This window comes from Astatotilapia calliptera, chromosome 20 (assembly GCF_900246225.1).
Source record: "Astatotilapia calliptera chromosome 20, fAstCal1.2, whole genome shotgun sequence".
Lineage (NCBI taxonomy): Eukaryota > Metazoa > Chordata > Actinopteri > Cichliformes > Cichlidae > Astatotilapia > Astatotilapia calliptera.
The window spans coordinates 3002495-3028313 of NC_039321.1; the positions used below are offsets into that span (position 1 = coordinate 3002495).

Consider the following 25819-nt stretch of genomic DNA (forward strand, 5'->3'; position numbering starts at 1 on the left):
GCGTATGCACCTCGTATCTGGCTTCATTGCAGTTTTGACATAGTATTTATTTTATTTTATTCTATTCTATTGTTTTTGTTATTTTATGCTGCTCTTAACTTTGTGCCGTCCGCTTTCTGCCGTGACCAAGCACATTTCACAGTTGTGGGACTAATAAAGGTTTATCTTATCTTATCTTTTATACAGTGTGTACAGTGTACCTTATTTATACAGCGCTAAAACAGCAATGCACTTTATTCTGCAGTATTCAACAGATCCTGCGTTATTATGATATTACATTAAATTCAATCCAATAATCAGATGTTTTCCCATGTGCACGCAGCATTTCACTTCAAAATGAGGTATTAAAAACCAACCAGTTGTATGTACAGCAAGTAAAATGTTGTAATATGAATAAGGAACACTAGAGGTCAGTGTTCATTCAGGTCATGTCCCTGATACTGTGACACAAATGATCACGTCAAGAAAAGCATTTTTGTCCTTTTCATTTATTCTGTCGTAGCCATTGTACAATGAACACATCTGGTGTGTGTCCCGTTTGCCTCCAGATGATTAAACCTGATTACTTTAAAGCTGTTAGCGGGACAGTACTGCAGCTAGTAGAGTCTAAGCTACTCCTGATGGAAACTGCATCACAATAAAAATAAAAACAAAACAAAAAAATCCATATTTGATTCAAAACCAAAAGGAAAATCTGACATTTAAAATTAAATAAATCAAAAAATAGTTGCTATTAAAGCTAAATTCATTTATTTGATCAATAAATGTAAAACATATTGTTGGGTTATTTATTCAGCCAATTATAAAAGGGACTAAATCATATTAATATACTGATGTAATAACCCTAAAGCAACCATTAATAAAAGTAATTCGGAGAAGTTATTTTTTTAACTGTGATTTTAATGATTGTGTTATTTATATATTGCCTCCTCAAGTACAGAGCGATCTGCAGGTGAAAATGTTGCTCTATTCCTCAGTTAATTAAGAGGCCAATTAAACTGCTAATCTATTGATATTATGCTCATTAATTACAAATCACTGTACTGCTTATTCTATTTACATTATGAAATAATTTTCATCATGTTTGTAAATGGAAACATTTTTCAAGCCGTTTGGAAAATGAAATATTGAATAATAATAATAATAATAATAATAATAATAATAATAATAATAATAATAATAATAATAATAATAATAATAAATATTATTATTATTATTATTATTAACTGGGCATTTGTGGTTCGTATAGGCATCATTCATTTATCAGATATGCAGAGTGGTCCACTGTGGGGACTCCTTGTGACAAGGGAGCAGCTGAAAACATGCCAACACTCCCGATTTTTCCGGGAGAATCCCGAATTTCAGTCCCCCCGTCAAATAGAAGTGTGAGATGGTCGAAAATTTACGCCAGCGTCCGGTTATATTTTAGACAGCAAGGAGCAGACGGTGACGTAATTCTGAAGGCTAGACCGTCCAATTTCACAGTCGCTTATTTCCGATCTACCTGGTAAGTATGGCTGAAAATATCTTCTTCAGTGATATTTAAAAAGATTTTTACTCAAAGAGTGTAAAGACATTGATAAAGAATTACATGTTTCAAGTTCAGCCTACATCACCTGTGAAGTGCATAACTTGGAAAAAGCCAGATCAAACCAGACAACAATCAACCACTTAATCGATCAGTTTAGCAAGGTGGCAAGAGTGGATCAATAACTAATGACTAAACAATATAAGGAGGCCATTATGAAGTCATTCTGTGATTAAAATCATGAAAATTACAATCAGATCAAATACAATGCTAATAGCATAAGTCATCCATAAAAAACATAAAAATGTATTTTTTTATTTTTAAAAACAATAAAAATACAGCGACAATATTACCCAGAGAGGTGGAGAAGTTTTGAATTCAGTTAGGTTAACACACATAAGCACCACATTTAGTTTATTTATATGAGATTAAATTGAGTAACTAGGATATATACTTTGAGCGAACTACAACTATGTTGCTGTTTTTCACATATTTTTAAAAGATACAGTACCGCACTATGTCTGCTCAGTCATGCTGCTCATGCACGAATTTCTAAGTGCTCCTAGTGGGAGTTGCAGCCTGCACAACACAACGCCCACTAGGAGCATTCATGCCTGCATAAACTACCTTTTGCCTTTAAGTCCCATTTCTATGACTCATTTAAATCCTCTTCTAACTCTGTTGATGCCTCAGAGGTGTAAAATTGTCTCTGTGCCTGTCGAGTTAGTCCTTAAAGATTTTTAATACCAAAACAATGTTTTGAGCTGTTGCAACCTGATAATAACTTTGGTCCTGCTTTTTCTAGAATTTGTGCATACTGGATTATTTATAGTTTATAAAACATTTGTTTGCAATTTTTACATCTGCAAAATCAAAGGCCAGCTGAGGTTAATATATTTAAATCTTATTAGAGATGCTGCCATTCAACTGAGCATCTTATCTTAATGTAACAGTTTAACTGTTAAAATACTGCATTTGATGCCTTGTAAATGTGCATGTCATCATTTTTGGTATTAGGGTCATTAAAAAAAAAGTTCAAAAAATGTCAACATCTGGTTCCATTTCCAGGAGGAATGTGTGTAATCCATAAGCTTCTACACTCCAGTCTTCTGTTTTATCCAGCTGCGGTATTTGGTAACCCGAGTGTAGACGCCGGGTGCGTATATGCGAGCGCAGCCTTTGCCCCAGCTCGTCACACCTGCCAGGAAAAAACGCCCGCGGGAGTTGGCGACAGACAGGGGCCCGCCGGAGTCACCCTGAGAGAGAGCAGAACATTACAATCAACTATTGCTGTGAAATATCTGCGACTGAGCTGCGTCCCAAGAAGCATCACATTACAAACAATTTTGAAATCCACTGTATTCTTAATATTCTGTTTTTTGATATTGTCAATGTGTTTATACAAAATGCTACTGTATTTAATCAGTGCTGAAGCAACAGTCACCCCAATGCACTTTATACTGTATTATTCAACAGATCCTACATTATTATAATAGTCAGCTTTAGCTTTTGGGTGCTACTACAGGTGCCTTTGACGGTGCAAAACGTTTTGTCGACATTGTTGTGTTTGTTGGGTAGAAAACTTACAGTACAGCACTTCAGAGTCACACTGCTAGCGATTGAAGACTTATGTATATTTGACCAGCTGAACGCATTCTGTACTGTACAGGAGACACGGCACGAGATTGATTGACAGTGGCCTACGGCCAATCAGGACACACAACACAATGCGCTGTAAAAAAAAAATAAATCAGCGAAACAGCGAGGCCACGTAAGGTGAACCGCGTTATGGTGAGGGACCACTGTACTGAAAACCAACCAGTTGTATCTGTTGTAAAATGTGCCAGGACTATGTGATGTAATATGAATAAGAAACACTAGAGGTCACTGTTTAATCAGTTCATTCCCTTTATACATGTCATGTCCCTGATACTGTGACACAGAAGCTCACATGAAGAAAGGATTCAAGAAAGCATAGCTATCGTTTAACAATGAACACATCTGGTCTGTTTCCTGTTTTTCTCCAGATGATTCAACCTGCGAGCAGAACAGTACTGCAGCTGGTAGTGTCTATAATAAGCTACTGCTGATGTAAACTGCATCACAATTAAAAAACAAAAAACTTAAAATTAAATAAATAAATAACAATAGTTGCCGTTAAGGCTAAATTCATTTATTATGTTTCATATACATACATTGGTTGCTTCTACTGTGTAAGTTTCCCTTAAGTTGCAACGTCTGGTGCCGAAAACCTTTATACCATTTATTAGTAATTACCTTTGCAGACTGGTCTTAAAAATAATCAGAAGTTATTGTGAGCTGCATAACTCACCCAGTGGGTTTTTTTTAAGGTTTAAAGTTTTAGGCATGGCCCCCTTAACAGCACAGGCAGCATAGGCTCTACATCATCAAATTGACTCATCTGTGATCATATAGCTGTGTGGTACCACACTCCCAATACATTTCACTTCTGCTATATTATTTTTAACCTGTTTAGCATAGCATGTAGCTATGTGGAGCCTTATGGACTTAGCTTGCTAACCAAGCTAGCACTACCTACTCTCTTCATGCACTTCCTACACTCTTCCAGACATGGTCACTTTTGGCTCCAGAAAATCACATATTATAGAGCTATGAAGCTAACACTGAGGCTGATGAGTAGCTCACAAACCAGTAGGTGGCAGTGAAGTGGCTGTATGCATCTTTTATATACAGTCTATAGGTTCCTCTTTGAACTAAGCACCCTTGTTTAGTAAATTCATCAAACAAATGCAGCTGTAAAAACCAAAACAGCAGCAAAGTACTTCACCTTTCCTCTCACTATTACGAGTGTGTGTGAATTATCTGTACCTTACAGGTGTCCACGCCTCCTGAAAGGACTCCAGCACACAGCATGTTACCTGTGACCCTGTAATTCAGTAGAATATTACACAGCCAGCTTTCGATGATCTTAACTTCCGCCTTCTGGAGGATGGCCGTCGCGGCACCTGACAGACAACAAAGTCGTGTTCTATAAAGCTTGTTGATGAATGACAAAGCAATTCACTACTGTTTGATCCTGTTTATGCTGTTTTAAAGGCAGCACATAAATCCTAATTTCAAAGTGGGGTTTATAATCAATCGTAGCTTCTAACAAGTTGCTAAAACCTTGAACTCATTTGGTTACCCTCTATTCTTTACTCAAGTCAAGAAAACCTTGCTTCCAGTGGTACACACTTTTGAGTAAGAAATACAGGCTAGGCAAACACATTTATAGGCAGCTGTAAAACAAATATGATGTCAACACAAGCTCAAGTTGTGGATTATAGCTAGAATATTTACTCTTCTGACCCTGTCTGTTGCTAGGTCAGGTTTTTTAGCATGCTGTATTGCTCCTGAGGTGGATTCCTCAAGTGATAGATGACAAGCCTTCCCACCTTGACGGATTTTCCATCGTTTTCCACTTGAGGATCTGATGCACCTTACGGTATTGTAGGCCTGTATCACCCACATGTTCACACACAGTTGGTTATACATAAGACCACTGACTGACATTTTCTCAGTTGCATTTTTGGACTATAGGCTACCCCTTGGACAAGTTTTATTTGGGACTGTCAATAATAAGAAAATATTCTCCACATTTGAAAGGTGTGTGAGATCTTCCTTTGAATGGACACTGAATTTGAGAAATCTGTTTTCTATAACAGTTTAGGATTCAGGTTACCAGGGTGCACCCAACATTGAGAACTGAGAGCTAAGACTTGGCCAAGTCTTTATATTAGTAGTTTTATGTGCTTTTACTTTTATTTGTTTATTTTTCATTTCTTTCTTTAGTGAAGGTTACAAATCATCTTCTTATGGCCTCTGACAGTGGACTCATCTCTGTGCTTGTCCTGCTAGACCTCAGTGCAGCGTTCGATACTGTCGACCATAATATCCTATTAGAGCGATTAGAACATGCTGTAGGTATTACAGGTACTGTGCTGCAGTGGTTTGTATCATATCTATCTAATAGACTCCAATTTTTGCATGTAAATGGAGAGTCCTCTTCACACACTGAGGTTAATTATGGAGTTCCACAGGGTTCAGTGCTAGGACCAATTCTGTTTACAAGCTTCCCTTTGGTAATATCAGAAGACATAGCATACATTTTCACTGCTATGCAGATGACACCCAGCTCTATCTATCCAATGAGTTAAACTGCAGGAATGTCCTAAAAACATAAAGACCTGCATGGCCGCTAACTTTCTGCTTCTTAATTCAGATCAAACTGAGGTTATTGTACTCGGTCCTGAAAATCTTAGAAATATGGTATCTAACCAGATTCTTACTCTGGATGGCATTACCTCGGCCTCCAGTAACACTGTGAGGAACCGTGGAGTCATTTTTGACCAGGACATGTCCTTCAATGCACATATTAAACAAATATGTAAGACTGCGTTCTTCCATTTGCGCAACATCTCTAAAGTTAGAAATATCCTGTCTCAGAGTGACGCTGAAAAACTAGTTCATGCATTTATTACTTCCAGGCTGGACGACTGTAATTCATTATTATCAGGAAGTCCTAAAAACTCCCTGAAAAGCCTTCAGCTGATCCAAAATGCTGCAGCAAGAGTCCTGACAGGGACTAGAAAGAGAGAGCAGATTTCTCCTGTATTGGCTTCCCTTCATTGGCTTCCTGTTAAATCCAGAATTCAAAATCCTGCTCCTCACATACAAGGTCTTAAATAATCAGGCCCTGTCTTATCTTAATGACCTTGTAGTACCATATCACCCTATTAGAGCACTTCGCTCTCACACTGCAGGCTTACTTGTTGTTCCTAGAGTATTTAAAAGTAGAATGGGAGGCAAAGCCTTCAGTTTTCAGGCCCCTCTTCTGTGGAACCAGCTTCCAGTTTGGATTCGGGAGACAGACACTATCTCTACTTTTAAGATTAGGCTTCAAACTTTCCTTTTTGCTAAAGCATATAGTTAGGGCTGGACCAGGTGACCCTGAATCCTCCCTTAGTTATGCTGCAATAGACGTAGGCTGCTGGGGGATTCCCATGATGCATTGAGTTTTTCCTTTCCAGTCACCTTTCTCACTCACTATGTGTTAACAGACCTCTCTGCATTGAATCATATCTGTTATTAACCTCTGTCTCTCTTCCACAGCATGTCTTTATCCTGTCTTCCTTCTCTCACCCCAACTGTCGCAGCAGATGGCCCCGCCCCTCCCTGAGCCTGGTTCTGCTGGAGGTTTCTTCCTGTTAAAAGGGAGTTTTTCCTTCCCACTGTCGCCAAAGTGCTTGCTTATAGGGGGTCATATGATTGTTGTGTTTTTTTCTCTACCTATGAAGCGCCTTGAGGAGACTTTTATTTTGATTTGGTGCTATGTAAATCAAATTGAATTGAATTTTTTCCACACTTGTGTAAAGTGCCTTATCCCTGTGGTTGTCAAAACTTATGGTTCGCTAAAGGCAGCTGGTTCTTTTCAGTCACATTCCTGTCTCTGTCTCTCTTAAACACACCCCTGTGCTCCTATAGTTGAACCTATTGGCCCATTAATATAATCTATTCAGTAATTCCCCTTACTGTGTTACATTGTCATCACCTTCCAGTGTAGAAAGATATTAACTTTGATACAGTGTTTCAGTACTTCTTTATTCTCATCTCACCTCCCTGCAGGGTAGTCCCCCAGCCGGTGATCCAAGCATCTTGGCCTGATGGGAAGTAGTAGGTGGAGGAAGGCAGGCAGATGGGTCTGATGTGCTGGGTTAGGCTGACTCTGGTGTCCAGCTCCATCAGCGCGATGTCACTGTCTTCAGTGTATCTGTTGTAGTACCTGTGAGTGATGATCTGCTTCACACCCCTCTTTACTGTCCACTCATTGGTCTGGTTCTGCACTTGCAATCCCAGGAAAGCCTCCCATTTGTGAGCCTGAGACAGCCTGCACCATGAAAACAGTCAGGGATGTAAACAAATGCTTTAATTGCAATTGTAATGTAATTACACTTCAAATGAAGATGGTTCAAAAATATTAAACAAGGATTAATGCTGAGAAAAGACATGCAGTATTTAATAATGACGCAGTAAACTATCTTTTGCCTTCATTAGGTCACATTTGTTTGATTTAAATTCTCTTGTAATTTTGTTGATGTCTCTACTTTCTAAAATTGTCACTGTAACTAACTGACTAAATTCTTAGTTTTTAACACCAAAACAATGTTTGGAGCTGTTGCAGCTTCATAGTAAACTGACATAAAGCTTGCTTTCAAAAAAAAAAAAAGATTTTTAGACACAAAGAATTTTTTGAAGCATGTAAATATAATAATAACCACTGCAGCCAAAAAGAGAGCCTGACAAGCCCAGTTGTAAGTAAGCTTTTAAGACTCGACTGTACACTGTGTTCCTGTTTTCCTCTGAAACAATAAGCTCCGTTGGAGCAGCCTTTCAACACCTCTCTCTGTCTCTTGCTAGCAAACTTGAACCAGACAGTAAAGCTAGTTTTCGGCTACGAGCCCGACACGAACCCGAAGTATTAGCCAGAGGTCCCTTTACTACGGTTCAGAGCCGCAGACGTGGCCGAGGTAACAAAAGAGTACAAACAAAAAGAAAACTATTTTCACTAGCTGTCAAAAATGAATGTGTACACTTATGTCTGCATTTTTATTTTGTTAAATACAAACAAATATAGTAGAAGTGCTGACATGTGTCTGGCCAGAAAGAGAGGACCAAATTATTTATTTGGTAGTTTAATGAAAGGCTTCAGTTGCAGTTTTGTTTTGTTATACAATATTTGAAATTGCGCCCTGAAATCAAACAAACACTACATTTTAGGAAATATTTGTGAGTCTTTTCTTGTTTGTTTGTACTACTTGAACACTGAAGTGGCCCTCCAATGTGATGATGGTGCCAGCAGTGGCCCGCGGCTGATTTTAGTTTGAAACCCCTGCTTTAAAGGAATTTGAATCCTTGTGCCGAGGGAGGGGCCTTCCATATCCTGTGGAGTGGGAGGGGTACAGACTGGAGGAGCATCCCCAGGCTGCCACCTTGTATAAAGTGATGCCTACAGACTTCCATTGTGAGCATGTGCAGCTTCCAGGAGGTTCCCATTAAGGATAGAAGAAGAAGGGGTGGGGAGGTGGGGTGCACTGCTATGGTCCCGCCTTCTCTCCAAGCATCTTGCCACACTCTGCCTCTTTCTCTTTTCACTCTGTTGTTTGTTTTGGTGTCTGTATTCATGCGAGTACTCTGCCTGGGTTCCCGCCCTGCACACCTGAGGAACATCACCCACCTAGTGCTGACGAGTTGTTGCTGCGACCTCTTTGCTGGATCGTTGACCTACCTCGTTAGTGACTTTCCCAGTGTCTCATCCCTGGTGTATAGTGAGAGAGTGTTCCTACGTCTGAGAGAGAGCTTTTATTGTGAACTGGATGTGTGAGCCTTCCCTCTATGTCCCCGGAGCCTTTGGATAACAATCCCCTGTGTCTGTGCTTTTTGGATTAAGTGACTGTAAAATAAATCCTTTGAAGTTTTAAGAAAGAAGCAAGTCCCATGTCTCGAGTCCTGCCAGCTCCATTGGATGCGACAAAAAGTTTTACATTTACAACAAGAAAGAGCAGGTGAGGTGGCTACTAGTTTTCAGTTCAATTCAACTGTGACACATTTGTAAAACCAAACCACAACAACAGTTGCTTCAGAGCACCACGTTGTGAGGTAAAGACCCAATAATAATCAAGAAAAAATCCCAAACAGTAAGACAACTTTTCCATTTTAATAGGAAGAAACCTCGGGCAGAAAAAGGCTCGGGGAGGGGCGGGGCCACTTTTAAATACTCTAGGAAAAAGGAGTAAGCCTGCAGTCTGTGAATGAAGTGCTCTATTGCAGTGATATGATACTATGGGCATTAGATGGGGTCTCATTATTCAAGGTCTTTTATGTAATGAGAAAGATTTTAAATTTAATTCTGGATTTAACAAGGATCCAATGAGTGAGAAACATGCTCTCTCTTTTCTACTCCTTGTCAGTACTTTCGTTGCTGCACTTTGGATCAACTGAAGTTTTTTCAAAGTGGGACATTTATGTCCAGCACATCCCACAGATGCTAGATCGTTAATCCCCCACTGTTCCTTCCTTGGACAATTATAGGTATGTGGCGAGTTTCCTGCTGCAGGCGCAATGGACGCACCTGCGTGGCATCTACAAACCACTCCCCGCCACAAGGTACATAGTGACCACTGCAGACTGGGAACTACAGGAGAGACAGTTTTGGAGATGCTCTGACGCAGTCACCTAGCCATCACAATTTGGCCCTTGACAAATTTGCTCAAATCCTTACACTTTACAACATTTGCAGCAATATTTATCACTTAAAATAGAGCTCCTACTTGTAAACTGTAGTGTCTTGGACGCAGTGGGCAGCAGTCAGCAGCCAGCGGTCACTCAGCACAGAGGCTCCACACATGTGTCCTAGCCCCTTGAAGTGGAGGCTCACCTGCCAGGGCCACTCGCCCACATTAGCTCCCCGACCCCCCACAATACGAGTGCTACTGTACAAACTCGTACCGCAATCTGAAAGCAAACACAGATCTTAATACACTAGAAAAATCACACTGCAACCATCTGTGGGTGAGTGTGTGGTAAACGTACCACAGTTAGCCTCGTCAGAGCCGTCCTCACAGTCCTGCTCTCCATCACACTCTGGGTTCAGTTTACTGATGCAGAGTCCATTACTGCAGTGGAAGGTGAACGCTGAGCACACCACTGAAGCTAAATGAAAGGAGACACACATGACATTAGTCTCTAAGAAAATTCTAATACAAAGGCATCTTTTAGGTCAAAATATCAATTAAAATGTTTTTTTCATGAAATCTAATCTTAATTTTTAGTATCTCCAAATCATTTATATTAGCTTAAAGTTTTGTCATTCTTCACATTCATCAGGCCAGTGTTTCCCAACCACTGCTCTGGTGTTCCATCCATCCATTCGCTTATCCTTTTCAGGGTCGCAGGGGGCGCTGGAGCCTATCCCAGCTGTCATAGGGCGAGAGGCAGGGTACACCCTGGACAGGTCGCCAGTCTGTCGCAGGGCCAACACACAGAGACAGACAACCATTCGCACTCACATTCACAGTCACACCTATGGGCAATTTGGATTAACCAATTAACCTATCCCCACTAAGTGCATGTCTTTGGACAGTGGGAGGAAGCCGGAGTACCTGGAGAGAACCCACGCAAACACGGGGAGAACATGCAAACTCCACACAGAAAGACCCTGGCCTGATGGTGGAATTGAACTTAGGACCTTCTTGCTGTGCGACAACAGTGCTAACAACCATGCCACCGTGCTGCCCTGTAAAATAATTGCACCAGAGCAATTATTTTGCTCTGGTGTTATTTATTTAAAATTATTTAATTTTAATTAACTGGTGCAAAAAATACAATTTAATGATTACAGCAAATACTAAAATCATTGTTGGGCATCTGTGCTTTCAATGCAGTGACTGGTAGAGTAATTACTCTTTCATGTCAGTAGGTGGCAGTGGGTAGCGAAAAGTGAGCTTGCTAAGTTAAGACAATAGAATTAGTGATGCATGTGGTACGTGGCAGTTGGAAGACATACAACAAAGCTGAATAAATATTTGAAAGGAAAAACTGTAGACTCCAAACTGGGGCCTGGACAACATTCTAGTCCAGAAGAGCCGAGTATGAGTGGTGGTCAAAAGAAAGCAAAAATCGGTGGGCTCGAGGCAGTACAGCGAAAGTTATCTTTTGTTTGGATTTACTTTCACTGGAGATCCAACTGCACCAATTCTATTATGTTTGTGTGGGGAAAAGCTCTCAAACAGTGCCATGGTCCTAAGCAAGGTTAAACACCATCTGCACACAAAGCATCCCTCACTTCAAAACAAGGACGCAGACTATGTTGTTTGCCTGCGTGAACATGCTGAGAAACAGGTAACTTTAATGAGAAAAAACACAAAGGTGTCTGAAAGAGCTCTCAAGGCTCTCAGATAGCACTTGTGTTATGAGAGATCTCAGATAACACAATTGCCAGACTTTCTAAAAACTAAAAACAGAGTGCGATTAAGAGCTGTTGAGGAAGAGCTTCATGTTTGCCGTTCTTCAATTCCTGCCAGAGTGTCATCTTTGTGTTCTGCTAAACAGGCCCAGGTTTCACACTCAGTGTAAAAAGATCAAGAGACTAACTTGCCATTATGTGTACTGTATTAGGCTAGAATGTGTCATTTTGGTTTGGTTGGTGGTGAGCCGTGGGATATTTTTAATCTATAAAATGTGCCGTGACTCAAAAAAAGGTTGAAAAACACTGCATCAGACACCCGTCTTTTCCACGACAGATGCAGATCCTATTTTTGCATCAATATTGCCCATTCACCAACAAAACTTTTCACTTTTCAAAAACTATTTGAAAAGTGTTTTTTTCTATCAGACCTTTGACCCAAAGCTCCTTTGAAAAAGCCAATTTCATTACAATGCCACAGCTTAGGCTGCTCTCATTTCCAGAAAGCTCTGAGTACATATGGAAGTTAATAAATCACAACAAAAATTTCTGGCACAACTTCACATGCTTCCAAGGTGCATGGAGAGGATGAAAAAAAATCACAATGCGGGGACTCCAGCAACACTTAAAGGGAAGAGGAACAAATTTATTGACTGACCAACACGTTTTGGCTTTTAAGACAGGTGGAGATTATGTGTGTTCCCCCCATCAATAGAATAGAATAGAATAGAATAGAATTCAACTTTATTGTCATTGCACATGTCACCAGTACAAGGCAACGAAATGCAGTTTGCATCCATCCATATTAGCCATAATATAGATATATTACAAAATATATATTAGCAATAATATAGGTATATAGATATATTACAGAAATGGGACTGTTATGGGTTTGTTACAATGTACACGGTATGAAGGTATGTTATGAATATGCTATAACTATAAGTATGTACAGGCTGTAGTTGGTATACAAGCTATGTACAGGCTATGAACAGGATATAAATATGAAACTATACATACATATGAAATATAAAGCTATACAGAAATATGCAAGTTATAAACAGTTATAAACAGTTGTAGAATTATAAGGATCTAGTCCAGTATTTACTTGGGCGTGACTTAACCAATTAACCAATACTAACCTGTTTTAAGTCAGCTGGTTTATCTATGAAGACGTGATTGGTTAATTTAATTTTTTTTTCAGTTTCCTGCCTTTTATTTAAGCAAACTTCTACTATGTGTTACTTTGACCCTGATGAAGGCCACAAGCCAAAACGTGTTGGACAGTCAAAAAAGTTGTTCCTCTTCCCTTTAAGTGTTGCTGGAGTCCCTGCATTGCATACATGTGGAAGTTACAGTGAAACCAGTCATTTCTTGCACTAAATATTAGGGGCTAACTTTAACTCTTTTTAAACGTTAGACAAAGAGATGTTTGATGGACTTACTGCAGTTGATTTCATCGCTGTTGTCCCCACAATCGTCCCAGCTATCACATTGAGAAGTATTGCTGACGCACCTGTTATTGTTGCACTGGAATTTTCCTGGACAAGCTGATAAGACAAACACAAAATCAGTTCATCTATTTACCTGATTCAGAAAATATGTTAGTCTTACAAGGCATGTAGATCAAGTCGATCAAGTAAATCAAGTTTTTATTTTCCTCTCTCATGCTGACCTCCCATAAGGAGCCCAGTATGAGTAGATGTCTCTTTTTGCCCTCCTCCACTTGCTCATTGTATTGTACATTTCAATCTTTTTTTCCAAATTACCACCTGTCTCTGATCTGTCTTCCCACGTCATGTCTTTGCTATGTATGTATGGTCACGGGCAGAGATGGGCAGTAACGCCTTACTTGTAACAGTGACAGTGACGTAAGCGAGTGCGACGTTCGTGACAACAGCTGTGTGCAGATCAACAATGGATCATATATCGAGTGTGGGAGAGAGTGTGAGCGTGCAGCGTTTAAAGCGTGGAAGTACTGACCTTACTTTGAGTTTGATTCCATAAAAAGTGACAAAAACATTAGTGTCTGCTGTGTGTGGGAAGAAAACTTCTTTTTACAGCGAAAAAACCCCCTAAACTTCCGAGCAAGCACCGAGTAGCTACGACGTAATGGGAAACTCACAGAGACACTCGCGGATTCTTCCACACCTGCACCAGGGTAAACCTCCGCCTACCCCACTCCTGCTTTACAGGTGAAAATAGAGCAACAGGACCGCTGAGTCTTTGGTTTTATTTATTTTCTGCTGTGTTTTACTTGCATCTATTTGAAAGACTGAGTGTGAACACAAAAATATTTTATTTTATGTGCTGGAAAGAGCAGAAAATAGGTTTAAATATTAAACAAATTTCTTCCAGTCAGAGAATGGTGCATATAATTAAATTTTTGCTTGATGCATAAAGTTTAAAAAGATTAAAACTAATAAAACAAGTTTAAAAAAAAAGAGACTTTTCCATTTGATTACATTTTGTATGATGGATTATGCAGAAAAAGTAGAATTGGGCTGAAAGATCTATCGCTCTATCACCTATACAGGTTGTAAATCGTGTTTTTAAAAAGTAACTAAGTAATTAATTAATTTTGAAAATAAGTAATCAGTAAAGTAACGGGATTACCTTTTTGGGGAAGTAATTAGTTACTGATTACTTTTTTCAAGTAACTTGACCAACACTGGTCACGGGTCTGTGCGTGTGTGTGTGTGTGGGATCCAATTTTGATGCAGGTGTAAACATTGCATGTAACAAATAAAAGGCTTGATTGATTAAACTTTACAAAAAGACAAGTTTGATGAACTCACTGCAGTTGATTTCATCACTGTTGTCACCACAATCGTCCCAGCCATTACAGTGAGAAGTATTGCTGACACACTTGTTGTTGTTGCACTGGAACATTCCTGTACAAGCTGAAAAGTCAAACAAAAATCAGTTTATCCATTTATCTGGTTCAGAAAATGCGTTAGTCTTTCGTGTAATCACTTATTTAAAAAAGAAAAATATCATCTTAGTGATCGTTTGGGTTGAAGTCGTTACTCATCAGTGAAACCCTGGTTTATACATAGAATGAGTTAAGCTAAGTGTTGATTATGTTGTTTGTTGCTTTTGATGGTGACCACTATACTTTACATATATATTTATCTCAGTAAGTACAAATAATGGATCGCATTTATATAGCGCTTTTCGGGGCCCTCAAAGCGCTTTACAATTGCACTATTCATTCACACACTGGTGGAGGCAGCTACAGTTGTAGCCACAGCTGCCCTGGGGCAGACTGACAGAAGCGAGGCTGCCATACTGCGCCATCGGCCCCTCTGGCCATCACCAGTAGGTGGTAGGTGAAGTGTCTTACCCAAGGACACAATGACTGAGACTGTCCGAGCCGGGGCTCGAACCAGCAACCTTCCGGTTACAAGACGAACTGCCAACTCTTGAGCGACGATCGCCCAAAGCAGAATAGTTTTAATTTCTGCTGGTCTTGATACAGTTTTCTTTATCTGTGTTGTCACCATAGAGATCCAACCCATGACACAGGCATTATTTTGGTTTATATGGACTTTTTTTTATATTGTATCTTAGAAGTATCCCACCCTAAGCTGACACTCCAAAAGATGGGATAGTAAAGAACGGACTTAGATAGACTGAGTGTGACTGCCAGTTCTTCTTAAACAATTTCTAGTTGAGATTTAGTCCACATTTGCTGCTAAACCTTCCTTTTAGACTTCACAAAAGGAGAAGTTTGATGGACTCACTGCAGTTGATTTCATCGCTGTTGTCACCACAATCGTCCCAGCCGTCACATTGAAAACTCTTGCTGACGCACTTGTTATTGCTGCACTGGAATCTTCCTGGACAAGCTGATAAGACAAAAAAAAATCAGTTAATCTATTTACCTGGTTTCTACCTACTTTAGAAATTGCTGCAGTCCTTCAGTCAAACTTTTTTTTTTAAAGACAAAAATATCTTAGCAATCAGTTGGGTTGAAGTCCACAATGAAATGCTGGGTGACACCTAAGAGGAGTTTGAGTTAAACTTAGTGGTCAGCATGTTGCTTGTTGATTTTGTTGAAGATCATTATATAGCATTACAGCACAAGGTGAGCAGACTGGACATTTAACTGTAGAGATATTGCGCAAATGCAAGAAGGTTACAACTCATCTTCTTATGGCCTCTGAGAATGGACTCATCTCTGTGCTTGTCCTTCTAGACCTCAGATCAGTGTTAGATACAAATGAATATCTGCTTTTCTCTGGTCTACGGAGCTTGGAAAGAAAAGCATCTGGATTTCTTTAAGTTTCCTTATAGACTCTGCTAAATACCTTCAAAAAATTACTGTCTGTACTTTTCACATTTCACATATGTGGCATACAGGCGATCGTGGCTCAAGAGTTGGCAGCTCGTCTTGTGATTGGAAGGTTGCCAGTTCGAGCCCCGGCTCGGACAGTCTCAGTCGTTGTGTCCTTGGGTAAGACACTTCACCTACCGCCTACTGGTGATGGCCAGAGGGGCCGATGGTGCGATATGGCAGCCTGGCTTCTGTCAGTCTGCCCCAGGGCAGCTGTGGCTACAACTGTAGCTGCCGCCACCGGTGTGTGAATGAATAGTGCAATTGTAAAGCGCTATATAAATGGAACCCGTTGTTATATGCATTTTCGTCACATATTCCCAGTGAAAATATTTGTTTTTAAAAAGAAAACAAACAAAACAATACAAATTGTATCTGAATTTACTTTGTTTAGCCAAAGGAATCTGGGAGTAGCTTGCTTCAAAACCAGGGAAGTTTTCCTTCTCATTTGTGACCAGCGTCAGTAACATGACATTTCCAGAAGAGAAGAAGGACAATGACTTTTGAGGATTCCCACACTGTCTGAGAAAAGAACACAGAGACAGAAAGGTTAACCTTTAAAGAGGAACTTTACAGAAGCCTGAAAAGCCTGTTTTATTTCTGATAACACACAGCAGAGATACCACAGTCCTGGGGCAGGATGCATAAAGGATGTGTGTGAACAAAATTCCTCTTCTTGAACATACACTGGAATTTATAGTAAAAGACTGGTGTTTTAAAAATACACAGCTATCCCATATAGTTTAGACAAGGTTTATACATGGTTTTGTTATGTTTTTTTATAATTGTCTTTTTACGTAAGTTAAACAGGAATTAAAGAAGTTTGCATTTAATTTCCAAACACATCTAGTTCATTGTGAATGTTATAATTCCATCAATTAAAAAATTTGTGCATGTTTCATGCATCTGGCCTGCATGGTACATCTGTGCATCCCTATAATAAGGTGAAACGTCAAACACACAGAGGTCACCAAACGCAAGACCTTCAGTTAAGATGGACATACATAAATCTTTAAATGTCTTATTTAGCCAGAAAAGGCTGGAGTGCCCACTCCGGGTCGGGGATGAGTTCCTGCCCCAAGTGGAGGAGTTCAAGTATCTCGGGGTCTTGTTCGCGAGTGATGGGAGAAGGGAGCTGGAGATCGACAGACGGATTGGGGCTGCGGCTGCAGTAATGCAGACGCTGCACCGGTCCGTCGTGGTGAAGAGGGAGCTGAGTGTAAAAGCGAAGCTCTCAATTTACCGGTCGATCTACGTCCCTACCCTCACCTATGGCCACGAGCTGTGGGTAGTGACCGAAAGAACGAGATCGCGGATACAAGCGGCAGAAATGAGCTTCCTCCGAAGGGTGGCTGGCCTCTCCCTTAGAGATAGGGTGAGAAGTTCGGCCATCCTGGAGGGGCTCAGAGTAGAGCAGCTGCTGCTCCACATCGAAAGGAGCCAGCTGAGGTGGTTCGGGCATCTGACAAGGATGCCTCCTGGGCGCCTCCTGGGTGAGGTGTTCCAGGCATGTCCCACCGGGAGGAGGCCCCGGGGCAGACCCAGGACACGCTGAAGAGATTATATCTCTCGGCTGGCCTGGGAACGCCTTGGTATTCCCCCGGATAAGCTGGAGGAGGTGGCTGGGGAGAGGGAGGTCTGGGCCTCTTTGCTTAGGCTGCTGCCCCCGCGACCCGGCCCCGGACAAAGCGGATGAAGATGGATGGATGGATGTCTTATTTTTTCTGACCTAAAAACCCAAACATTCAGTCTACTCAGGCAACAAACAGAAACTTTGAGATAACTGACAGTTTAAATTCTGGGAGAGGGATTATTTGTCTCACTCTGTCAGAGCACGTTTCTCTATGGGAGCCAGCGAATCATAGGCTTTGATGAAGTCGCGCTGACAGTCGTCCTCCAAGATCAGAGTGTGAAAGTCGAGCCTAACTCGGTGGCCGGGTTCCGCCCGAAGCCTCCACTGGAAGTTGGCATTTGGAGGATAAGGATAGTCTGGAAACCCCGGAGAATGCACAATTCCACGATTCCTGACATGGATGTTGAAGAACTTCCTCTCTAAAAATATGTTAACAAAGTAACATTGCATCATTGTTACTGTGCAACAGGATATGAAGGTCTTATGCTTTGTAACGTATTCACCTAAATAAATAGACTCTTTTACATTTTGAGGCAACTTAAATCTGTTTTAAATTATTTTAAGAAAATTTAAGCTTTACATTTAGAAATGCTTGAAGAAAACCCAGTACTCACTAGTTAATTTGGACCTGGTCAAGCGTGGATCTATAACTGTAAACACAAAGATAAATGTATTAGTAAATCACATAGATAATAAACTTTGCAGTCCTAAACACCTCTCTGCTTCTTCTCTCCTCCTGTTAAAATTGTGGCCATTTGAAAAAATAAATAACTTGTAACCATTTTACAGATGTAACATTATCTACAGCTAATTTCACTACCATTGGTAATTATTTAGAGTCTTTTTATTCAATTGATCTTTCTGAGTTAACTTCAGTAATTACTTCCTCCAATACCCATTCCTACAAGACTGCTCAGGGAAGTCCTACCATTAATTAATGTTAATGAAAAGTTTCAGGTTTCAGAGCTCATCACAGCACAGAAACAGCTTTAGTGAAGGTTACAAATCATCCTCTTATGGCCTCTGACAGTGGACTCATCTGTGTGGTTGTGCTAGACCTCAGTGAAGCATTCAATACTGTTAACCATAAAATATTATTACCGTGATTAGAACATGCTGTAGGTATTACAGGTACTGTGCTGCAGTGGTTTGAATCATATCTATCTAATAGACTCCAGTTTGTGCATGTAAATGGAGAGTCCTCTTCACACACTGAGGTTAATGAAGCGCCTTGAGGCGACTTATGTTGTGATTTGGCGCTATATAAATAAAATTGAATTGAATTGAATTAATTATGGAGTTCCACAAGGTTCAGTGCTAGGACCAATTCTGTTTACATTATACATGCTTCCCTTAGGCAGCATCATTAGAAGACATAGCATACATTTACACTGCTATGCAGATGACACCCAGCTCTGTCTGTCCATGAAGCCAGATAACACACACCAATGAGTTAAACTGCAGGAATGTCTTAAAGACATAAAGACCTGGATGGCCGCTAACTTTCTGCTTCTTAATTCAGATCAAACTGAGGTTATTGTACTCGGCCCTGAAAAGCTTAGAAATATGGTATCCAACCAGATTCTTACTCTGGATGCTATTACTTTGGCCTCCAGTAGCACTGTGAGGAACCTTTTTTGACCAGGACATGTCCTTCAATGTGCATATCAAAAAATATCTAAGACTCCTTTATTTGCACAATATCTCTATTATTAATTCATTAAATCTCAAAGTGACACTGAAAAACTAGTTCATGCATTTATTATTTCTAGGCCAGATGATTTCATCTTATAATCAGAAAGTCCTAAAAACTCCCTGAAAAGCCTTCAGCTAATCCAAAATGCTGCAGCAAGAGTCCTGACAGGGACTAGAAAGAGAGAGCAGATTTCTCCTATATTAGCTCCTTGTTAAATCTAGAATAAAATTGAAAATCCTCTCTTAAATAATCAGGCCCCATCTTATCTTAATGACCTTGTAGTACCATATCACCCTATTAGAGCACTTCGCTCTCGCTCTGCAGGCCTACTTGTTGTTCCTAGAGTATTTAAAAGTAGAATGGGAGGCAGATGACATTGACTGTGACAGAAGTTATAAGTGTAAGTAGTAAAATCACAGTCTAATGTGGATGGAAAGATGGCGCTGTCTAGTCCATGTGACACTGCGAGTATTTCACCTGCTAATATACTGCATACAACCTTCTTGACTCTCACAACCATGCAAGGGGTGAGAACTTTCCACCTCACCCCATTAAGTTAATACAGTGTCCTCGCTGAGTGCTCTCTTCTGAGGCTCCACTAAACACAATTAACTTCAAGGCACACATACTGCCTAAGTGCTGTAAGTGCAAAACAAACATTGCAGTTTACTGAGTATATAGCATGCTTCATGCAAAGTGTACACAGTCTCCTTTTTTTTCCACGTAGTTGCTTGCGTCAAACTTTACATCTATCAAATTTAGTAGTTTTACTAATTTACTAGCAGGCATTAGTAGGCCATTATTCTTCTTGCAAGAAAGCGAATTTTGCTTCCCAGCTCATCGTCATCAAAATATATGGACTGCATATGGTGAATGTAGCTTCCCTGGTGTATTTTCACTTGTCAGATCTGAGCACGCTGTGAGAAGTAACTCACTTTTGCATTCAAACATGCAGTGCCAAACAGTTTAATAGCCAAAACAACATTGAACAGCACTATCTTGCACACAAGACTGTATTGTTGTTCAAGGTCTATGGATGTAGGTTGCCGTGCTTACATTGAGACTCTCCTTATCAAAAGATACCAATGATGCTTGTAAGTATAATACTTATGATTCATATTTATGAAGCATTACAAGCACAACAATTATCGTGTTTGATCATTTTTTCTCTTAACAATTGCATTCTTTCTTACTCAGTTTTGGATTTCTCAATGATTTCACATTATCTCAATTATGGCAAATTTATTGAAAAGATGTAGGATCCATCCATCCATCTTCTTCCGCTTATCCGGGAATGGGTTGTGGAGGCAGGAGCCTAAGCAGAGAAGTCCAGACCTCCCTCTCCCCAGCCACCTCCTCCAACTTATCCGGGGGAACACCAAGGCATTCCTAGGCCAGCCGAGAGATATAATCTCTCCAGCGTGTCCTGGGTCTGCCCTGGGGCATCCTTCACGTCGGACATGTTCGGGGCACCTCGCCCAGGAGGCATCCTTGTCAGATGCCTAAACCACCTCAGCTGGCTCCTTTCAATGTGGAGGAGCAGCGGCTCTACTCTGAGCCCCTCCCGGATGGCTGAACTTCTCACCCTATCACCAAGGGAGAGGCCAGCCACCCTTCGAAGGAAGCTCACTTTGTATGATCTTGTTCTTTCAGTCACTAGATGTAGGATTTGTTTGGCAATAAAGTTGGTAACAAACGATGAAAAAACCTGTGGAAAACTGAACTTAATAAATCTGTGAGCTGTCAAACCTTGTGAGATGATGCTGCTGATGTTCAGGGTGTCACTGGGTTTCAGCAGCCCTTGTCCCTGTTGGCTCCATTCACTTTCTGCTGGAGGCTCCAGAGATTCAATGGCTTCATCCACAGTGGTCCGTTCAGGGACGGGGACATCAATCTCCGACTCATAATACACCACAATGCTGTTGTCCCCGCTGTCACCCTCACTGCTCCACAAAACACAGAGAGGATTTATACAGACTTTATTTTTAAAGTGCCCCACTGAACAAGAGAGTTCAGTATTTTAGGTACAAACCAATCCACCATATTAAAACCAATCATACTCTGCAGAATCCCAAATGGAGCTGCAATGCCAAACTTAGCAATGGAAGACACACCTGAGTGACGGGCTGAGGTTGAACATCAACAAGACTGAGTACTTAGAAGCCGGCCCCCAAACCAACCGGAACATCAGCGTTGATGGAAAAGATCTGGCGAAGGTGTCTCACTTCAAGTACCTCGGATCGATGATCAGCAACGATGGCAGCATCCTGCCAGAAGTACAAGCCAGGATTAATGCGGCCTGGATGAAGTGGCGCTAAGTCACTGGTGTTCTGTGTGACCGACGAATCCCCGACTGCCTCAAGTGAAATATCTACAAGAGTGTAGTGCGCCCTGTGGCCCTTGATGGATCCGAATGTTGGCCGGCAACCGCAACGCACGAACAGGCCCTTCCCACAATGGAAATGCGGTTGCTGCGATGGTGCCTGGGCCTGACACGATGGGACCACATCATGAACATCAGCATCCGAAAGCGGCTGGGCATCACACCGATCACAGAGAAGATGCAAGGAGCGCGACTGCAATGGTATGGGCACATGGTCAGAAGTGATAAAAACTCAGTGGCAAGAACAGCACTGCGACTCAGCCCCCAAGGCCGGCGATCAAGGGGCAGACTAAAAAGGTGATGGATGGATAGAATCAAAGATGACGTGAAGAAGATAGGTGCCAACCTGAACGATGCCCTTGATCGTGCTGAATGGAGGCGGCTTTGCAGAAAAGCGGATCCGGCAGAGTGGCAATACTGCTAGGAGGAAGAAGATCAAATCATCTGCAGATTCATAAACTTTTGCATGTATAACCAGCACAGAAACTGGGTGGGGCTACATGGCATAGGTTTCCATGGCCAAGGCACTCCTGTAGCTGCAATGTATTGATGTCTCAATACTTTTGTGTATAATGTATCTACGCATGCCTCTGAGCATTACTGAGCCCCGGGCACACAGCAGTGATTGTCCTTCCTTTGACCTTTTGGTCAGAACGAACTACTGGATATCAGGAGCAAGCAACAGACCAGCTGTTCTGGAAGCGCAGTCATAACCATTACATCTTGATACATGTCAGAGTTGCACTGACTCTAATCCATCTTAGGAAACATTACCTTCAAGAACTGACAGTTCAGCACCCTAACATCTTTAACTAGATAAGCTGATCACAGTGAACAAATGACAAACACACAACACTTAGCAGTCAGCATGACACCATGGCCAACTGACAGGCACAGTCAAGTTCCTGTTTCACAGTACCTGAAGGCCTGGACGGAGTTGCGGTTGAAGTATTTGGCCAGCACTGAGTTTTTGGAGTAAATCAGTTTGAGCTGAAAGAGAAAAAAGTCACACATCATTGCAGTGACTTCCTTTAATTGCCTCAACAAAGACAGAAACACACAACAGAGGAAGCCACAGGTTTGTGATAACATCAAGATTACAATACAGATTCATAGCAAGCAGTCATTTTGATCCAAATCGACAGGATGGCATGGCGCGTTATCTTTATGGAAGCATCAGAAGGTAGGTACACTGTAGTCATAAAGAGACTGTAACAATCCTCAGACAGGCTGTGGTGTTTAAATGATGTCCAGTTGGTACGAAGTGGTCCAAGATGTATCAAGAAAATATCCCCCACATCATTATAGCACCAGCAGCCTGAAGTGTTGACAGAAGGGATGATGGAGTCATGGTTTCCTGTTGTTTTACACCAAATTCTGACCCAAATGTCACAACAGAGACTTAGAACTCAAGACTTTTTGAATTTCTTAGAGTTGATTTTACAGGCCAATTTATGAAACTGTATGCGAATAGAACTTTAGGATTGTTGTAATCTCACAATAAATGCTTTTATAGTGCTTAACAAATTTATTCGGCCACCATCCACCCTAAGGTTTATGCCGCAGTTGCCCCGAATTAGCAGCATCGGTAATTACCCAAATTATTTTTTATGTTTCCCCCATGGTTAGTCAACCAGTATCAGCAGGCTCTGTGACAAAAATTCTATATTTTTTCATCTTAATGCCATTTTTTATGTCATTGAGATGCTAAATTACTGTTATTTACTTTTGTTGGTGTTTTAGTGGTTGAATGTTATGCTTGATTAATTTCTGACTTGTGACAGTGTGCTGCCTCAAATTTGGGTATAAAAATGTCAATTCAGTTGGAAATTCCTCACTGTTGTTCAAAATGGTCAAATATAAAGAACTCACTGAAAAGGAAACCGTGTGCATTAAAGCACTTTGTGATGCTGCTCTTTCTCACTTTTATGACAGGTGTGTATATTTCATACTACTCTTCTTTGTTTCCTGAATAATTCTTTCTTCACAAGATAAAAACTGGAATCATCATAAAGTCCATAACGTGTCATAAAGCATATATGCTGTGAATCCGTTAGGTCTCACCTGTTGGCTGACTTGAGCGGCCAGCTGAGTAAACTCTGAGCTGCTGGGGTCTTCATGCTCTGGCAGGAATCGCTGGTTGCTGATTCCCATGGAGCCGATGTAAATTCTCTGCACCGTGTCATTGTTGTGTACTAAAGACACACAAAATGTTTAAAATATTTTATACACAACCTGGAATTTTTTCAAAATTTACTCAACTAAATTGAAAAAGTTCATTTTTGAACACTTAGATAAAAAATGTCACTGTTAGCTGTGAAAGCATGTTTTTCAGAAAAGTTACCCGAGTTATACCAAAACCTTCAACTGCAGCAAGTTTCACTTTATATTAACAGGAACTAATACAAAATATTTGTGGGAAAGTAACACACAGACCATAATACAGCACATACACAAATATTAGAATACTTAATATTGAAACACAGCCTCCATCATGACTTGTGATAGTTTGAAGAACTGCAATTATATAGCAAATAGAGAAATGAATGTGTTATCAAAACTGGCTGCAGTGGGGAATTGTTTTGCCATTAGCTTATAGTCAGCAGTAGACTGATTACAGAACGAGCCATCCTTTATTTACAGTTCTCCCATCATCCTGGAAAGAAGGTTCATGTTCTCTGTAACCCCCACAAATGTGGCATTGATAGAAAACCCAGCATGTCCTCTTGACAGTACGATAGGACTGAAATAGATTGTGTAAAAGGTGAATGACATAGAGGTCTCGGATTCATGTCCTACACAGAAGACAAAAATGAATTGCTGGGTCTTAACCTGACTTGACTGCTGTCACTTTTTAGTTATGGGGTCACAAATGCCAGCTCTGCAAAATGAATCTGAAAGGACTGCACACAACAGCAAAGTTCAAATTCTAGTTAGTGTCCTTATTTTATATTTGGCTCCATTTTTATCTATTTACTTATCTTTTAGTTATATATATATATCTGTTCTTAGTAAGTTTGTTCTTATATTCCCTTTTATTGTAGTGTAATTAGTGCCTTCAACCTGCTGAGATATGTGGTACTTTGTTAAAGAGCATTTTATTTAATCATGTCTTAATTTCCCTGTTTCTATTGTAAAGGGCGTTGGTGTACTGTTGGTTTTTTAAATGTGCTATATAAATAAAGTTGTATTGTATTATGTTGTATAAAGGCAGCTTACAGTGAAAGGGCCAGGGCAGCAGTTGACTCATCACAAGCAGAATAGCGACTGCTATCAGCAGGGTGACTCCTATCCACACCTTCATCCTGCAGAGATGAAGTTACGTAAACAGTTACAGTTTATGTAACTGTAGACAGAGAGGGAGACCACTGTTAGAGTTTATCAGTTGTTACAGACTAAAAAATATTCCACTGAAATACAAAAAATGGTATTATGAGGAAGACAATGACACGCAGACACTGCAGAACTGAAGACGGCACACAAGGACTTTATCAGCCACAGAGTGCTGCAAGGATATTTAAAGGAACACATACAAGATTTGGCTATTAAAACATTTAAGCTATGACAAATATGAACTACGAAAGGAAGCCTTTAAAGGGACACTGACCACAACAACAACAAGAAAAAGATATTTGAGGAGTGCCTTGAAATTTTAGATGAAGTAAAGTGTAGCATCAATGATGACAGAATGTTAACAGGTTTTCAAGACTATGCACACATATCTGTCTAACACAGCTATAGGGTCGGGCTGCATGTCTGCATTTCTTTTCAGAACATTTGCAGAGGAACCCACTGCAGCCCAGCACAGATGCATTTAGTTCTTTGTTGACTGAGACACTGTGCTGTGCTTTATAACGCCTGTAGAAGAAATCACAGCACAGGTGGTGCCATCTCCACAACGATGCACTTTGTTCTAAAGTGTCTGCATATGCCACTGACTGTAGTTCTGCCTTTAATATGATTTATATTCATATTGTGCTTAGCAAAAAGGATTAACCTTCAGCTGAACAATTCTTTATTAGGAGGTATCACACCTTTTATGAAAAGGAAGTGAAATGTAATTCAGTTTTATGTGACATCACAAGTACCACAGTGTCACAGAACGGCTGTGCGCAGGCAGGAAAGGACCCAAACACAGACTTCACGGAGGCGAAATGTAAACTCAAAAGCAGCTTTATTGCTGACACAAGGGAAATGATACCAAACTATACTGGGGCATGTCTGTGAACTAGTAAATGAAGAGGCACACTGGGAAACA

The 25819-nt window shown here is 40.6% G+C and overlaps 1 pseudogene; it reads right to left on the reverse strand.

Annotated features, from left to right (window-relative positions):
- Window positions 1–2534: 2534 nt before the first annotated feature.
- On the reverse strand, window positions 2535–24865 carry LOC113013416 (suppressor of tumorigenicity 14 protein homolog; annotated as a pseudogene).
- Between the last annotated feature and the right edge of the window lie 954 nt (window positions 24866–25819).